At 43.9% G+C, this 15,669-nt stretch overlaps 1 protein-coding gene across 2 annotated transcripts in view; it reads right to left on the bottom strand.

Annotated features, from left to right (window-relative positions):
- The window catches only part of HMBS (hydroxymethylbilane synthase), a 50,268-nt gene that overhangs the window by 31,331 nt on the left and 3,268 nt on the right, over positions 1 to 15,669 (bottom strand). The window lies entirely within an intron of this gene.

Here is a 15,669-nt window from a genome sequence, read left to right as displayed (position 1 = left end):
GACTACACGCCACCGCAGCCCTACACACACGGTTGTAGCATCACACACACTCTCTCTCTCGTTCGCTGGACAGACAGCGGCCACCAACACCATTCAGTGTGCACAGAAGTCCACTATCTGGAGCACGTCTCACTCTCAAACAAAACCGCAAATGCTGTAGCATCATACACAGATGCCTCTCACACAGTTATCACATAAGGTCCAAGGCATTAGTTACAGACACTGAGGCATCACACATTCCCACCGGCATCTCAAAGTTGATGAAGCGCTGAAACTTTTCAGACACTCACCCCCAGTTTCAGACACTCACCCCAGTCACAGATCTGGGTTGAATCCATCATCGTTCTTTAGCTCAGTTTGCCACCCCAGTTCAGACATAACTATATGCAAATCAGTCTTGACCCTGGACCTCATGAGAACAGTCTAGCCTGAACTGCCAAGCCATGTCTTCCCTGAACCAGAAACAAGCATCCTGGGACCGGTTTCGGGGTAACAAGCCTCATCAGCCAGGCTAGCCTCAATCCAGTGGCAAAGTGAGCAAGGGACCCACGTCTGGGCATCCCTGTCAACTGAGGGCAAACAAAAGAAGATGATGGACGGAGCGCTGAAACTTTTCAGAGACTCACCCCCAGTCACAGATCTGGGTTGAATCCATCATCGTTCTTTAGCTCAGTTTGTCACCCCAGTGCATCTCGCATTGCGTCTATAGTACATCTCTGCGCTCTCTCACTCACACGTTCCTTGTGCGTTATCATACAGTATCGTAGAAAACTCAATAGCATTAGACGCACAGACTGTGGAATGAGACACCCTTCTCAAGACCTGGCTCTTCATGGAACTCAGTGAACCTCCCAGATCTGCGGGCCCCCACTCCCTCCCTTCCCTTTTAGCGCCTTGAGACCCGCTCCAGGTGAGTAGCTAGTGCTTTACAAACCCGATTGATTTATTGATTTCAACACCTCTCTCAGAGTCAAGCAGTGACACAAAAAGTGCTGCATTACGTGCAATCCAAGGCACTAGACACCCAGTCCAAGGCATGCAAACACTCAAGCAATGTCTGCTACATCGCTCACATGCAATATCATACAGTATGTGTTGAGTCACACACTGTTTCTCAGATGTGGCTCAACAAGTGTACACAAAAGTCTAGATATAGCCAACAGAACTGGGAACATTATGGCCTGTGGGGAGTCTCTTCAGCTCTGCTGGACTTTAAGGGCACAGGCCTGCTTTCCAGTTTGACTCCACTTATGAGCTAATGGGTGCTCAATTGGCAATCAACGGGCCTAAAAGTGGTATAATTAAAGAAGCACAGAATGTGGAAGGAACCCCCAACACACGCAGCGTGAGTGTGCTAGCATGACTGTCTGTACACTATATTTAGTTGTTAAGCACCTATTCCTGTAGGCTGTGCATTGCTCACCAATGTCTGCACATTGTACATGGCCGCTCTGGACATCTGTCTGCACAGCGTATATGAATTTTCACCTATGCCTGCACAGTTCTGAACTACGGCACCGAAGCTTGCACAGTAATGTATTATCACGTATGCAAATCCGTCTTATTTATGATTTGGATCACAAATGAGGTCCACAGAAAATGTCTGCAATTTTCAATTACAAAATAAGAACAATTTACAAATAATATTTATACAAAAAAAAAAAAATCATAACAGATCTAGAGTAACAATTACCATCCATGCGATGACAGTAAAAACTGCTGGTTTCAAAAAGTGCCATACTTCTAAAGTGGAAAACAGTGCAGGATCGAGATACCAAAACGCCATAAGCACAATTCCAATTAAACAAAAGGGAATTTCCCTAGGGGATCCTACATCAATAGCTTGTAATTCCTATGTTTTACAGCTCAGTAATTAGTTATCGGCCTGGGCCTATACAAACTCATACCAGCAATTTCCCTACAATAAACGAGTTGAGACCTTCTAAAATACCTTTAACAAACATTTTGAAAATGTATATTCGGTCTAAAACATTTCATTTACTGGCGTGGTGATCAGAGTGCACACTTTCACTACCGAACTACATTATGTTTAAAAAAACACAAAGATCTCACCTATGCCTGTACATAGTCACTGTTTATGTCTTCATCACCTGTGCCGCCTTCTAGTAGGTTTGCTCAGCATCTGCACTTCTTCCCCCTGACAAGGCACTAAAGCACTTTGCGGATAGATAACACGTCATTCAGTGGCGATGCCTTGCACACAAGCATGTGTCAGGTGGCATACATGAACAGTTATGTTTAACGCGCAAGGACCAGAGTTGTACTCTTTTGTTATGTCGTAGCATCTATGCATGAACCTGAAGCAAAAAGATTGTGAGGGACATAATGCTTAGGCATAATATGTTATCACGCAAGTGGTCCCAGAAGTAGTAAGACAAGCAAATACCTACTATGTGATATCACAATGAAGGAATAGTGATATCAGTAAATGCTATAAACCGCCAAGAAACGTTACAGTCAGCACTGGGGCAACACAAACCCAACCCATGGAGACACTGGTGAGCAACCAAGGGATACTACTATATGGAGTCAGCCCTGCCCCTTCCTCCCCTACCACAGCCATTGGAAAATGTACCCTTAAAGAGACCCAGGAATACAGAAAAGAAACCCCTGGAGACAACTGGCAAGCCAAATTAATATTCTACATGGAGTTTTCCATGTGCAACAGAAAGGTTAACCCCCTGAAGAGAGAGTAAAGCAACCAGCGGGGACTGTACGGAGCTCTCTCCCAATCTCTGAGCGACAGAAACTACACCCTTGGGGAGATTGCTTGGCCCAAGCAAGACAGAAAACTCACACTGTGAGGGACTGTCTTGTCAAAATAATATCTGGTGTTAACCAGGAGCAACCAAGTCCATCCACTGGATACTCAGTTAAGTGATCAAACAGACACTATATGGTATCGGCTTCCCTCCACACTGAACCGTTCAACTCCACCATTTGAAAAAACGGTCGAGCTACTTGGGATCAGCAATAAGGAGTCCACGTAAAAGTGAGACAGAACAGCTATTTGGACTGGAAATTATATGAACAGGTGTGTTAGGTTGTTCAAGAGTCGATATAGCTCACATTCTTGGTGTCAAGGTGTTAAAGCACCCAAAGGGAGAGGGTGTAATTGGATTCTGTGGAATACATTCAGATTAACTTACCAGAGAGTGTGTAGGATGTAAGGGTGTGAAGCAAGGAAGGGATTCTGGCCCAAGCCATGGCCCTCTTTCTAAGCCAGGTTCTAACAGTCTTAAACATGGAATGTCTCCAAATAAGTTTCCCTTAACCAGTCTACCTTTTACCTGGACATCCAGGCTGGGCGAACTGGGAAAAGTGGTTATGTAGGGACCAAAAGAAGGGGAGAGTGTCCAGGCCAAATAAATGGCTGTCCGGAGAAAATATTTGTAAATCGATGGGGGAGATGAAAGCAAGGCCAGGGTCACATGGAGCCAAAGTGGAGTATCGGCCAAGATTGGCAACCCAGGACAACACATAAGAGAATGAGAACAAAAATAAAATAAAACAAGAAACCTCCAAGAGTAGAAGGCTCTCTTATCCCCACAAAGAAGAAGGGGGGGGGGGGGTGGAGGCTGTCACCTCAGTCTTCTTCCTTCTGAGACCAATCCCTTTTCCAACTGTCCATTCCATCACATCCATCTATCCACTCCCCCAGCATCCAATCTGTAATATCCACCCATCCGTCTATCCCTTCACCATGCATCAAATCCTCCCCTGGTTCAGTCAACTATTTAAAACCCGCCCTTCAGTCACAATCAGTCATGCATCTAACTAATTGTTCTCCACCTATCCCTTCACCATCACTCAATCAATATAAAAAAATCCCTCCAAGACCCGTCTCCTCCACCATACTTTCCATCACATCTCTCCCATCCATCCCTGTGCATCCATCCATCCATCCATCCCTCCCCTGAGAGCTACAATACTAAACACTGCCACTTCACACAAAAATCCTCACTTTGTGATGACAAACTACAAGACTTTGCCCTATCATGCTCTAGTACCCACATCCCCGGATTTAAAAAATGTTGCATCTAAACCTGCACTGAACCTGCTCCTAAAAGGTCATTAACTAAGACAATGAGCTTCCTCTCCTCCACATTTAACTTTACAACTGGAAGTCAGAAGCCATACCGTAGATATGGACACTGGTAATTACACTTCCCGGATCTCATCAACACACCCAAATCAGTAATTACCAAAGTCCCAACCAGGTCTTCTCACTCAATACTACCTCTTAATTTAAACTACTCCTATGAATGATAATGATCTTTACCTTTGGTTCTCATGACAATCATGATCTTTCTTTGTGCAGTTCCACAGGACAGCCTACCATCACATTAGGCACGCAACATGTCCAGCACCAAAAACAGCTCCGATGTGCAGATAAACTGCTAGCCAGTGCCTGCCAGGAGCACTCAGTACAGAGTCAACTTCCAACAGAACACATTAGACAGAAATATGTCCAGATAACGCCGATACACTACAGAGTTGTGCAATGCAGGGACATCTTAGGGATTTTTGGGGCCCCTATTCAGAACAGCTTTGAATTTATGATCTAATTTCAGCTTTTTCATGTCCTCTTTTAAAACAATCTGTTTAAGAATTATTCAAAGTCATCATAGCACAGTTCCAGATTACCAAATAGGCAAAGTAGGCACCGGCCTATGGGCCCCACAACAACAGATTAAAATACAACTTAAAAGTACACAAACCAGAAACATCAGATTCATATAACAGTTTGTCTCTTAAAAGCTCATCTTCTGGCAGCTGGCAGTTTGTAAAAAAAAAAAAAAAAAAAAAATAAAAACACAGCAGCATTGGGTATTTGGAGATAATTTGTGCGAGGGGCCCGACATTTCAGCTGATTCCACAGAGTTTGATCCTAAACTGTCAGGGAAAGACTCTCTGCAGAACACAACATATCTGGCTCTATCAGGAGTCCCCTGGAAGGCTGGGACCCTGGGCCAGAACCCACTTTGCCCATACCTTAAAACAGATCTGGTGTAACTTTGTGCTCATAAGACTACTTACAGCAAAAGAGCACACACACACACACAACACAGCCAGCACAACATATTAAACAAAATAAATTATGCACATACCATATATACGGGTATCGAGATGCCCACAACATCACCTAAATTACAATGCTTAAACAGAGCTCGTAACAACCAGCCAACACCATGCAGCTAAAATAGCAGAAATTATATGTGTTCAGAAACACAACCCACTAACTACCTCGAGTTAGTGCACTACTATCAAGAAAGTGCTGCTGAAAACCAACATGGCAAAGATATTACTTGCGAGCTACCACCACTCAACAAGATCTGCCAGCAAAAGCCCAACAGCAGTACGGTCCATCGGCACTCAGTTGTCGGGAGTACAGACTGAGGAACACAGTAGAAGATGTGGTGGCAGCAACATCCCTCAACAGAACAACACTGTTAGTTGTTCTTTATGATTGAATTCGAGAAAGACACACATTTATATTCACTGACAAAAGCAAAAGGTTAAAGTGATGTTATCATTTGGTGAACCTTTAAGTTAAAATGTAACGTTTTAGACTCAGAAAACCACTGAAATTCACCAGATATCGTTAACTGAAGAAACTAGAACTCGCGCCTCCACCATGCAGGGTTCTCAATGTCATTTCAAATGTTTTCAATATTTGTATCAATAATTCCACAGAACGTGTCATGAGTGATGTAATTTGTGAGTTCATAAGCAGTGCAAATAGAAATGCTTTAAAGAAGCAAGCAGCACTGCTACTGCAGCAACCAACCCCCCTATTTATTGTGCAGACCAGCAACAATGCCATAGGCAAGTTAAAAACATAGAACAATATATGTTCACACTATCATAGACACACATAGAAGAATTACATACATATACATCACACTGATGTATATTCTCACAGAGCCATGTTGAATGTAAACAATTGCATCTGGCAACTATCACTTCAGGAGAGAGTCTCTTAATTATCACAATTTCAATTCCTAATGAAATTTCATCACACGCAAATTAATGAACATTAAAGAGTTACTATCAGCTTACGAGCCACGCCATTCCATTCTTAATGAAACCTGCTCAACATTTTAAACCTTGCAACTGAAACTTAGTAGTGGTGTGGTAAAACAGATAATAAAATGTTAGAAATTGTTATGAAAGTGCAATCACTTCGACCTCGAATTATGAACTAGTGCAAGAACGAAAATATAAGTACACACAACACAATAGAGCATATGTGACTATAACATAACTCCATGCTAGTAGATGTCCCTGTAGTGTGTTATCCATTGGTTAATTCGGGTCAATGTGCTAACTTACCACTGCACAAAATGGGACAGTAATTTACATATGGTGTGGTGCACCACAAGTTGGTTGATTCCAGTTTCATGCTGGCAGGATCCCCTACAGTGTACTGTCAAATAGTCCAATTGGGCCAGTGTCTTAATCATGCACATATCAGGACAGTAACCCAATTATGTGGGTTTTACTGATCTGCACATTAACAGATTTCTATTTTCATTATTGGCGGGCGACACATCCCGCCGATATGTGGATGTAATTGCCATAGCTAAAAATACATAGTCACACACACAAATATATACATTTATATAGTACAATTGATTTAAGGTGGCATTTTTATTTGTCTAGTATTTACTGAATATAGTGCACACCTTTTTCTCATGTAAGTACTGAGCATTGGTTGGTAAATTGGAGATCGAAGCTCAGAAACTGAAAACTCAATTTGTAACCCGGAAACTTGGGCTCAATATTTAGCTTTCTCACCTGACCCAACTGTGTGACCCTAAGCAAATCTTTTTAGATCACAGACCTTGGTTTTCTTGAGTTATCAGTTTATAACACTGCAAAGAGATTTTGCGCAGGACATGCCTTATTGAAGAAAAAAAAAAAGTTGCTCCTATATGGTTTCATAGGCAATGATGTTACCCAACTTCTAACAACAATGGCCTTCTATAAAATGCACATGATAAACTGATATCTTCTTGGTGAATGCATGCCAATGTTGTGAGGGCACCGATGTATTTTTGACTATTTCTAAGCTTATGTTTAGAGCAGACATCTCGAGTTTCCCAGTTCTAGTTGTGAATCCAGGTATTTTATTTGCATTCTAACATTATTATTCTTTTGATAGCATAAACAACCAGGACTACAAATCTACAATTCAAAGCAAAAACCTGGACTGAATGAGCCACAGTTGGGAGGCTTGGGAGTCCTGGATCAGAGACAATTACTTTTGTTAAACTTCATTCAATTTAATGATATCTAACATTGAAACACAAGTATTGAAGATATTATATATTTAATCTCAAAGAGTTCCATAACATTTTTACTTCTGTATGGTGTGAATTACATACTAAATATTGTTATGCCCAACTCTGGCTCAGTTCTCTGAAATTACTGGATTGCCCATGTCTGCAATTTTTTTCTTCAGGTATGTTTTGCACCCCACCTCCGGAAAACCATCAACATCTCCTTCGAGACAGCGACCTTCCCGGAGAACTGGAAGCACGCAGAGATCAACGCCTTACTAAAGAAACCCAAGGCGGACCCCAAGGACCTCAAGAACTTCCGACCCATCTCCTTGCTCCCATTCCCGGCGAAGGTCATCGAAAAGGCCGTCAAAAAACAACTGACCAGCTTCCTCGATGAGAACAACATCCTGGACCCATCCCAGTCAGGGTTCTGCAGCAACCACAGCACCGAAACTGCCCTCATCGGCGCCACCGATGACATCAGGATCATGCTCGACAACGGGGAAACCGCAACCCTGATCCTCCTGGATCTGTCAGCCGCTTTCGACACAGTCTGTCACCGCACACTAAGAGCACGCCTCCACGATGCCGGAATCCAAGAGAAGCCCCTGGACTGGACCACCTCCTTCCTCTCTGGGAGAACCCAGAGCGTCCGCCTCCCCCCTTCCGCTCCGAAGCCACCGAGATCATCTGCGGCGTACCCCAAGGCTCATCTCTCAGCCCAACGTTGTTCAACGTCTACATGGCACCACTCACCCACGTCGCCCGACAGAACGACCTAAACATCATCTCCTACGCAGACGACACCCAGCTGATCCTCTTGCTCACCAAGGACCCCCACACCGCCAAAACCAACCTCCACGAAGGAATGAAGGCCGTCGCTGACTGGATGAGGAACAGCCGACTGAAGCTGAACTCGGACATGACGGAGGTCCTCATCCTCGGCTCCACCCCCTCGGCCTGGGACGACTCCTGGTGGCCGACGGCACTAGGAGCACCCCCTACACCCACCAACCACGCACAAAACCTAGGGGTCATCCTCGACTCCACACTCTCCATGACAAAGCAGGTCAACGCCGTCTCCTCCTCCTGCTTCAACACCCTCCGCATGATCTTCAAGCGGATCCCCACTGAAACTAGAAGGACAGTCACCCAGGCCCTTGTTAGCAGCAGACTGGACTACGGCAACGCACTCTACGCAGGAGCCCCGGCCAAACTCCTGAAACAACTCCAACGCATCCAGAACACCTCCGCTCGCCTGATCCTGGACATCCCCCTCCGCAGCCACATCACACCCCACCTGAAAGACCTGCACTGGCTCCCCATCAACAAGAGGATAATCTTCAAGCTCCTCACCCACAAGGACCTCTACGACACAGGACCAGCGTACCTCATATGGTCCCAGAACATTATGCTATCAAAACAGTAGGACAAAAAGGGAGACAAACCCTTTTCAATTCCAACCGAAAATGTGTTTGTTTGGTGTGTAATGTCAAAAAATTCATTATATGTTCTTGTCTAATCAGTCTAGAGTCTGTTTAGAAATGATATAAAATGTGTATATAAATGTTTTATATGTTGTCATAAACGTAGGAGATGTGTAAATATATCTGATGAAGGAAATTTCTCCATCAAAAAAAGACTTGCTGAAAAAGGAAAATTATGAGTTGATGCCCAAAGTCAATTAAAAAGACTAGTGTGGCTAAAAGAACAGTGTGATTAATGGTGCCAGAGGTATTTTGTTTATGTATTTGCTAGTTTATTGATTCCGGCTTCCTAAATTGAATCTTTCCCCCACGTTATATACTTTTTAACAAAGACAGCATGCAATTGGCCAAAGGCAGGCGCATAGCTCCGCCCATGGCCTACTGGTGTCGGTTACCCACACCGTCGCCATGCGGTTTCAATTAACAGACACGATAATTGAAACCACATGTCTCGCTGTGGCGCGTGCGCACACCACTCATTTCTGAAGGGGATGCAAGGGTCTAGACTAGTAGGAGTCTTTTCAAAATCTTTCCTTGTTTTTACTTTGAGCTTTTGATTACGGATTCAAAGAGTTTGGGTTGCTCTGATCCTAAGCCTGGGTAGTGAATATCTTGCCTTGTCATACAGTCCGAAGTTACTCATTTCTACTCTGTTGATTGGTCAGAGAACATTACCACTGACCTGGTTTGAATTCCAAGCCTTAATGAAGGCAGAGCAGACTCGGAGAGCAAGTAAGTCTGCAGACAGGTAGCATTGTATGCCATCATGATGGTTTTAAACTTGATCTATCAAGTGTAAAACATGGATAGCAAGGGACAGACAACCATTTCTCCTCAATGGCATACCATTTCCACTGAAGGGATTTACAGCATTTTGTTTGCACGTGTAACTCCTGTAATTGCTGTGGCTCTGGAACCTGGTAATTGCTGGTTTTAAGTTATTATTAACTTAAACAATGCTTGCTGTGACGTTTTTTGCGAAGCCCCGCTTACGTCTGTTTTGCTAAACGTATTGATATAACGCACATTTTTATATAAGTGTGGCCTCGAAGCGCTGTTTCAAAAATAACATAAACCGAGATTGTGCAAGAACATTTATTGTAAAACTTAATTTACTAAGATAGGCCATTTAACTATCGAAAAGCCTATTACGTTGTCGCAATGTTTAATGGAAACATAATCTTCAACAGATGTTTATGTATGGGGCCGGAGGGGGTTAATACGCACTCAAACGAGTCGGACCTAAACGAGGCAGACAGCTCTAAGCAGAGGTGGGCGAGCCAACATATTTGCAGGGAGAGCAGAGCCAGGGCCGAGCTTACAGTACGTGCACGAGCCGGGTCCTGAAAAGGTCTGCTAAAAATCACACAACAAATATCACATAAAATATAGCAAAGTCGCTTCAAAACTAAACAAGCATTTGCAATGCAACAGGTCTCGCATTTTGCGAGTTTGAGCTATTGGCATTGTAAATCACAATTACTTTTATTTATGTTTTGGTTTTTAAAACATAAATAAAAGTATGGTCATTTACAATGTCAATAGCTTAAACTCGCGTAAATGCGAGACCTATTGCATTGCAAATGCTTGTTTTGCATTGGAATGTAGCCTGAAAGTAACACAAAGTAGCCCAAATCGTTGTTTAGTGTAACTCTGGGTCAAGGGGGTATTCCGTGGGTCGTACATGTGCGTTCCCATGCAACCACCCATGGTTTTTGACATAAGACCTTATCTACCTCCAAAAGCAGACAGTGCTTTGCATCAAACAATAAACGCCACTTGAAAGCAGGCCTTTAAAAAGGAGAAATGCTTTTATTTCTCCCAACCTTTCCCACTTTGAATGTGTACTGGACTGTACATCACAAATATGTAGTACAATTTATTTTTAAGTTTGTCCAAGCATAGTATTTTGTACTGGAAGGGCACCCTTCCAGCACAAAACCTATGCTAGACACCTTTGCACTGGTGCAAAGGTGTGTGTGAGATGTTCTGTAGCCTAATTGTGTGCCTGTGTTAGAGAGAGAGCAGGATGGTGCCATATCTTTGCAGTTATGGTGCTTTCCGGATCTCTCCCACTCAAGTAACGCAGCAACTTTAACTCACATTCTCTCACTTGCTCTATCTCACAAATACTCACTCCCAGACACACATGCTCATAGACTCTCATTCTTATTCACTAACACACTTACATACACTCACTAACTCTGGCCCTGGTGTAACTGCACGTGCTGCACCATTGATAGCTATACCCACGATTCCCTTCCACTCCCTCTCACAACCTCAAATCAATAACACACTCATACTCCTTCACTCACTCCCTCGTACTCACTTTCACATATTCATGTACACTCCCAAACTCCAATTTTCACTTTCACTCTAATTGACACTCTCAAATACACACACTTTCACTAAATCCCATTCACTCTAAAACACAGAGAAATATTTTTTTTGTTTTATTTACCTAGCAAAATGGAGGCTCCTTGGCAGCAGCAAAGCAGAGATCTGGTGCTGGGCACTGGAACCATCAACCATGATTTCCAACTAAGAGCCAGATGGAGCAGCAAGGTCAGGATTGAAAAGGAGCTGCTAGCTGTACTTTCCATGAGCTCAGCACTGACTGAGAGGGCAGGCGTTTTGCACTGGCTGGAGATACAGGGACACCGGGAGTGGCGTAGCAGAGTTATGGGCACGTACACACTTTCCCACACGCAAGGGTCTACTCCCAGGTCTCCTTCTGGCTATCTCAATGTAATCATGCAAAATTGCCTTATGCTGTTGATGCTCACCGTAACAAGAATGAATGTAATTTTTACATAGATTCAGCTCCTTTACTAATATGGCTGCCAGCACTACTTCACATGATGAATTTCTGTTGCAGCATGCACATACTTAAATCTGTGCATCTTTATTTAACCTTCTATTATTTGGAGAGAAAGAAACAGTGGCTGTGTAAAAGTTGGGCTTAGGTGCAAGTGTGTATTTCACTGAATTAACATTGGGAACTGGCTGTATAGTAGTAATTTACAATATAGCCTTATTGCTCTCAAAGCAGTGTTTGGCCATTTTAAAGAACCTTCACAGGGCCAACAACTGAAAAAAGATTCATCAACCCTACCTTAGATGACAGAAAATACATTAAAAAAAAAAGATACTCATTCCCACCACAATCTCTGCACACACTGATGGGTACACTGGAGATTATTCAGAAGTCATTACATCTTTGAGTAAAAATGCATGTATTACCTGTCTTGGTGTGCAAAAAGCAGCAGTGTTAAACCCAGATATTTTGAAGGAACCGTGAAATATGGAAAATATTTCAAGGTTACGTGTGAAATACAGATTTTGTCGCCACTGTGCAAAGTTTTTACATTGTCCAGGCTACTCGCATTTTGTAGCTTGAAGGATCAAGGTTATTGAAATTAGGCGACAAAAAATACAAATAATGGGGCACTTTGTCTGGCGCTGCTATTTTCATTTGTTTGAGCTGAAAACACAGATTTTGATGGAATCTGCATAGTCAACAAATCCATAATTATGCTGTAAACTCTGCAGCCACAGAATTACATAGATCCACTGACCTCACCATTGCCTATTGTTTTATCTAGAATGTATTAGTGACAGGTAAACAATGCCTCAGCATTTTAACTACAGTTAATGGCCATTGTTGGCTTCACTTTGAATAAAATAGCTTGTGATATCAAAAACACATAATGAGTGCCTGGTCATTGCCACCTTAGACTTCTGGAGACATTTATAAACTACAAGGCCAAATATATCACCATAACCCCTCAGTGCTAATATTGGACCAGATTACACAGTAAACCATTATGCATGTTCTGTATGTACTTAACTTCAAGCCATTATATATATATATATATGCAAATAGATAAACCCCAGCCTTAAAGAGGAGACAACTCATTTAGACGCTAACCATGTATAAAATATAAATACCAAAATAATGTGCATTGGGTCCACTCACTAGACAGCATGAGGAATGAGGCTTAATGGTTACGTAAAAACATGAACAGAATAGGAGTGTTCAGAAGGACTGGTGAAATTGAATGTTTGAAGCTTTTTACAAAGTCCTAGTCATTAACTAAGGAAAAGAAATGTGATCAAGTGGCTAAGCTGTCGATCTGAGGACCTCGATTTGAATCCAGCTTGGCACGGACTGAAAATTGTGAAATTCTGGGAAATCACTTAATCACAATGTACCTAAAATTTAAATGTGTGAGATACTAGTGCAAGTGTTTGTGCAACAAAAAGATATAAGCCACCACTTTATGAATACAATCTTGCACAATGTTCCATCACCTCCACAACGGGCATCCCTCTGTTGCCCTCGGATTAGGTCCATGCTATAGAAATACCAACAAATGCATGCTTTTACATTGTGAACAGGTACCCAGCTTATTATTTTCTGTGGATACCCCTTACTTTTGAACTGCTGGTGAGCCCACCTCATTGTGTGACAGCTAGAAAGAAGCTCCCATTATTTACTTTATCCAAGTTTTTTTCTTCACACCTCAAGTTTACTTCTCAATTTCTGTGGGAGCACTTTATTGGGCACATTGGGAGATTCCCCGCCACACACATCTTCTTGTTCCCTGGAAGCATGTTAACATCATGCAGTTCACGCTACTTTTAATCAGAAAATACACTTTTCCAGTAAGCCTTCAGGGCTTTCATTTCTGACATGCACAGGTCTTATTTGGTACCAACTATCTTGCAGACATCTGATGTTTGCAGATCTGGTGGACGTTCTCTGAGCTCCAGCAGTACTCAGTGTCTAATGGGAATGCATGGGTGAAGACAAAAGATCTGGCTTTAATATGCTGGTGTAGAAAGAACAGAAATTGACATTTCCTGTGGTAGTGAGCCCCCAGAAGAACGCACACGGAGGGAGGCAGGTTGGTGTGTGTCATGCTTCTTTATTCCTTAATGCAGGTATCGGCAGCGAGAGCACTTGCTTGTCCTGCCTCGGTGTGTGTGTATGCTGCAATGCCTGCAGGTATGTGTTTCTCCTGCTCTTCCTTCCCGCTGCCCAGAAGTGGTGGTTATGTTATGTTATGTTATGTTATGTTATGCAGGTTTTTGTATAGCGTACAGCTACTCCAAGGAGTGTCCCGACGCTTTAGAATGCATACTAATCATGGAACACAACAACGGAAATAGACAAAAAGAAAATAAAGAAGAGGAAACCTAATAGAACCTGAAACTAAGAAGTAAAAAGCCAGGTTTTAAGCCCCTTCCTGAAAGCCAGCAAGTTTGGAGTGCTACGCAGGGCCACAGGCAATTTGTTCCACAGCTGAGGCGCTAAACATTTGAAGGAGCGGCCGCCAATGCGAGCTCTCTTCGCGCGGGGGACTACAGCAAAAAACAAGGCTTCCGACCTGAGCGATCTGGCCGGACGGTAAAAAGACAACCTGTCCTGGAGATATTTTGCTCCAGATCTGTACAAGGCTTTGTGTGCCAGGGTGAGAGATTTAAAAACTATCCGCTTCCGGACAGGAAGCCAATGGAGAGATTCCAAAAGGCCCGAAGCTCTGGCACAACGAGGTAGTCCAAAAATAGCACGTGCAGCTGAATTCTGAACGACCTGTAGTCGTTGAAGCAGGTATTCAGGCAGGCCGAGATAGAGAACATTGGCATAATCTATTCTCGAGCCTATCATCGCCTGCACCGTGATCTTCCTATGTGCCTCCGATAGCAGAGGGAGGAACTTGCGAAGCATCCGGAGTACGCCAAAGCAGGTCCCTGTGAGGCCGATTACCTGCGAACGTAGTGTGAGGCCATTATCGATCTTAATCCCAAGGTTTTTTGCTACCTGGGAGGAACTAGCTGGTGGAAACATGTTCTCAGGCCACCACACTTTCCAGTCCGGGTCCGAGCTGCACCCAAAGAAGAGGACCTCAGATTTATCCGAGTTGCACTTGAGGCTGTGTTGATGGAACCACTGAAATACAGCCTCAAGGCAACCCTGGATCCTACCTCCATCGAAGTCCGCACCCCTCTCACAGGTGAAGAGGAGCTGGGTGTCATCAGCATAAGAGACGATCTGGGCCCCGAAAGACTCCGCCAGGGCCGCCAGAGGGGTCATAAAGATATTAAAAAGAGTCGGGCTCAGGACGGAGCCCTGAGGAACTCCGACACCCAAAGGCGACATATCGGCGGCGCAATCAGAAGCCCAGACCGATTGTCGACGACCAGCCAGAAAAGATCGAAACCACTGGAGCACCGTCCCACACAGACCAATCTCTGAGAGTCTAGCAAGCAGACCCTCGTGGGGGACGGTGTCAAAGGCCGCCGACAAGTCTAACAACACCAGCATCGCTCTCCCACCCGAATCCAACACCTCCTTTACCGCCTCCGAGACTTCCAAGAGGGCTGTTTCGGTGCTCAGATTGGCGCGAAAACCCGACTGGGTAGGGTGCAATAGATGGTGGGCCTCCAAGTAATCGGCAAGCGCCCTATGCACGTGCTTTTCAATGACCTTCGCCAGAGCCGGCAGGAGCGAAATAGGTCTATAATTCGCTAAAACCTCTACATCCAGACCAGGCTTTTTAAGCAGGGGAATAATCATAGCCTGCTTCCAGGACTGGGGAACCACACCCTGTGCAAGAGAACAGTTCAACAGGGGGTTCACAAGAGGATTCATGACAGCTGCCATTTTAGCCAGAAATTTTGCGGGGCAAGCATCCCGAGGGGAACCGGACTTTAGTCCTCCCATCAGGTCAAGAGAAGCTGACAGCGAAAGAGGGGGGAAAGCCGCCAAAGTCACACCGGCACTCAGTCGGGTAGCAGCGGCGTTCTCCACCCGACCTGGTGCCTCAGGATCCAACACACTGAAGGAATCCTGAATCCGCTGGATC

This window comes from Triturus cristatus, chromosome 3_1, assembly GCF_964204655.1.
Source record: "Triturus cristatus chromosome 3_1, aTriCri1.1, whole genome shotgun sequence".
NCBI classification, from domain to species: Eukaryota; Metazoa; Chordata; class Amphibia; order Caudata; family Salamandridae; genus Triturus; species Triturus cristatus.
Note: the sequence above shows the minus strand (reverse complement) of the source record. Positions and strands in the feature narration are given on the sequence as shown.